Genomic DNA, 3,467 nt, shown 5'->3' with positions numbered 1-3,467 from the left:
CGTGGGAACTTGGGTCAGGGTGAGGTGGCGGGGGTGGGGGGGGGGCGTCTGGGGAGGGAAGCCTGGGTTACAGGGAAGGGGAGGACGTTACTGTTTTTGTCGGTGAAAGGTCAGAGTTTGTAACCCCGGTGCCGCTGCCCCTGCCCATGCCCTTTTATTCCTTAAGGTTGGAAAAATTATTTTATGAAGCCTTAAGAAGTACTGAATATAATTAAACTGTAGTCCAAAGTTAGATACAATTTAATAGCAGTTCAGTTCCAAAATAAAACTCATTGTAGGTGAGATCATGAAATTTCCTAACACAACTTTTAATGCATGGCACTAATTTTCTTAAACAACTCAGAGGAAACAATATTTACGGTAGATGGAGTATTTATGAAAAATCTGGCATCAGGTATATTATATATGTGTGTATAGATATATGTACATGCTATGAATAACTAGGTTATATATATGAACTAGGAAACACATATATGTCAACGGCAGTTTTAGAGTTCAGAGTTTGAGAGTGGGATTTATAAATGCTTTTCAAAGTGTGGGGTTTGGAAAAGGAGCAGACATCTTGTTTTCAAAATCTGAAGTTTCTCTCAGGACTGAAGTAAAAGTTGTAACTACCACAGAAGAGGAAGAAAGGGAATATGAATGTGGTATGGAACAGCCTGGCCCTGCTGGTCTATCTGATGCACGTGGTGAAGGCCCTGATGGATAACCCTGTGCTGTATCTAGAAAAATATGTGTATGAATTGATTCCATCTGTGATGACCTGCATCGTTAGCAGGCAGCTGTGCCTGAGGCCAGATGTGGACAATCACTGTGTGATCCAGGACTTTGCTGCCCAGCTGGTGGCCCAGATCTGCAAGCATTTTAGCACAACCACAAACAACACCCACTGCCGGATCACCAAGACCTTCACTGAGAGCTGAGCGCACTGAGAAGACTCCATGGGCAGCTCATTATGGCTCCATCACAGGCCTGGCAGAGCCGGGACACGATGTGATTAGGACTCTGATTCTGCTACGGCTGCAGCAGGAGGGGAAGTGGATCCACACTGTGCTGGATAGCCTTGTGCTGAGCAATATTGACTATGTCTGAGATGACCATGTGCAGAGTCTCCTCCTGAAACACTGTGCCCCAGTTCTGGCAATGCTGCACGCACCATCTGACAATTAGAATAACTATGGGGAATAGTTATAGAATTTGGGTCCCTCGGGCCCGTCTTCTGCTCCCATGTGGTCAAAGCCCAGGCCCAGGCTGCTCTGCAGGCTCTGTAGGTCAACAGGATCACTCTGACCATCACTCAGCCCCTGCCCACATGGACCCTCCTGCAGGCCCCTCAGCCTGGCCCTCGGACCCTTGGCTTGCTGAAGGTTCCTGGCTCCATGGCATTGTCAGTCCAGACACTGGTGCCCAGCCTCAGCTTTCCCCCCTCCCACACAAGTTTATTGTAATGTCATTGTCCTCCAGTGACTCATCCACCCAACAGATCCTGTTCCTCAGTACCTCAACCCCTGGCTCAGGCTCTACCACTACCTCTCCCAACTTCATTATGGTCCGCAGTGTGCAGCCCATTGTCAAGCTGGTCTCCACTGCCACAACCGTACTGCCCAGCACTGCTCCCTCTGCTCCTGGCAGTGTTCAGAAGTACACTGAGGTCTGTCTTCCCCCAAAAGAGCAGGGCAAAAGAGGCCCCGCCTCTTATCCTTCTCCAGCCCCTACCCTGTCCTCAGCCCCTTCCTGCTTGGGGGTATGGAGCCAGTGCCTTCCGTAGTGGGAAACAGGAAGTTGGATAGTCCTCCTACAGCTCGAGGGACTCCAAAGTCTAATTGCTCTCAGCCCCCTGGATCTGGCTTCTATCAGTCTGCTCCTTATTGCTGTCACACATCTGCTAACTTTCTTCTCTCCCCTAAATTCTTGCACACATAATGGGTGGAAGGAAATAGTCTGCTTCCCCTACATTACTTTCTTTTTAGATATTGTACAGCCAATTCCTCATTATAAAAATTATAAAAAGGCAAAGAAGACTTGTACGTAAGAACTGAAACCATAAAACTCCTAGAAGAAAACGTGAGTGGTAAGCTCCTTGACATCCCTCTTGGTGATGATTTTTTGGATTTCATGCCAAAAGCAAAGTCAACAAAAGCAAAAGCAAACAAGAGAGACTACATCAAACTATAACATTTCTGCACAGCAAAGGAAACCATCAACAAACTGAAAAGGCAACTTACAAGAATGGGAGAAGATATTTGCAAATCATATATCTGCTAAAGGGTTAATATCCAAAATATAGAAAGAATTCATAAAGCTCCACAGCAAAAAAAATCTGATTTAAAAATGGGCAGAGAATCTGAATAGATATTTTTTCAAAGAAGACATACAGATGGCCAACAGACGCTTGAAAAGGTGCTCAACATCATTAATCATCAGGGAAATGCAAATCAAAACCACAATGAGATGTCACCTCACACCTGGTAGAATGGCTATCATCAAAAAGACAAGAGATAACAAATGCTGGCAAGGATGTGGAGAAGAGGGAACCCTTGTAACCTGTTAGTAGGAATGTAAATTGGTGCAGCCGCTATGGAAAACAGTATTTTTCTCAAAAAATTAAACAGTTTCTCAAAAAATTAAAAATAGAACTACAATATGATCTAGCAATTCTACTTCTGGGTATTTATCTGAAGGAAACAAAAACACTAACTCAAAAAGATATATGCACCCCCATGTTCATTCCATGTTCATTGCAGCATTATTTACAATAACCAAGACATGGAAACAACCTTAAGTGTCCTTCTATAGATGACTGGATAAAGAAAATGTGGTATGCACACACACACACACACACACAAAACAATGGAATATTATTCAGCCATAAAAAGCAGGAAATCCTGCCATTTGCAATGACATGGATGGACCTTGAAGGCATTATTCTAAGTGAAATAAGTCAGACAGAGAAAGACAAATACCATATGATTTCACTTATCTTAATCTTAAAAATATCTTAAATCTTTAAAAATTTAAGAATCTTAAAAAAAAAGCCCAGAACCTAACTCATTGGTATAAGAACAGATTGGTGGTTGCCAGAGGAAGGGGTGTGTGTGTTGGGGGGTGAATGGGTGAAGGGGGTCAAAAGGTACAAACCTCTAGTTATAAAATAAATAATTCCTGGGGATGTCAAGTACAGTATGGTGACTGTGGTTAGTAATACTGTGCTATTTACTTGAAAGTTGCTAAGAGGTTAGATCTTAAAAGTTCTCATTACAAGAAAAAAAATTTGTAACTATGTGATGATGGATGTTAACTCGACTTATTGTGGTGATCATTTCTCAATATTTACAAATATCGAATCATTATGTTGTCCATCTGAAACTAATATAATGTTATATGTCAATTATATCTCAATTAAAAAAAGAATTTAGAAAAACATTTATTAGTTTTTTCTGTATACAAAAATTTATAGAAAATTGGGT

The 3,467-nt window shown here is 42.2% G+C and overlaps 1 pseudogene; it reads left to right on the top strand.

The window, feature by feature from the left end:
- Positions 1-525: 525 nt before the first annotated feature.
- On the top strand, positions 526-2,065 carry LOC103559351 (transcription initiation factor TFIID subunit 6 pseudogene; annotated as a pseudogene).
- Positions 2,066-3,467: the final 1,402 nt, after the last annotated feature.

Source organism: Equus przewalskii, chromosome 15 (assembly GCF_037783145.1).
Source record: "Equus przewalskii isolate Varuska chromosome 15, EquPr2, whole genome shotgun sequence".
In the NCBI taxonomy this organism is placed as follows: Eukaryota; Metazoa; Chordata; class Mammalia; order Perissodactyla; family Equidae; genus Equus; species Equus przewalskii.
This window is presented reverse-complemented; position numbering and strand designations above follow the sequence as displayed.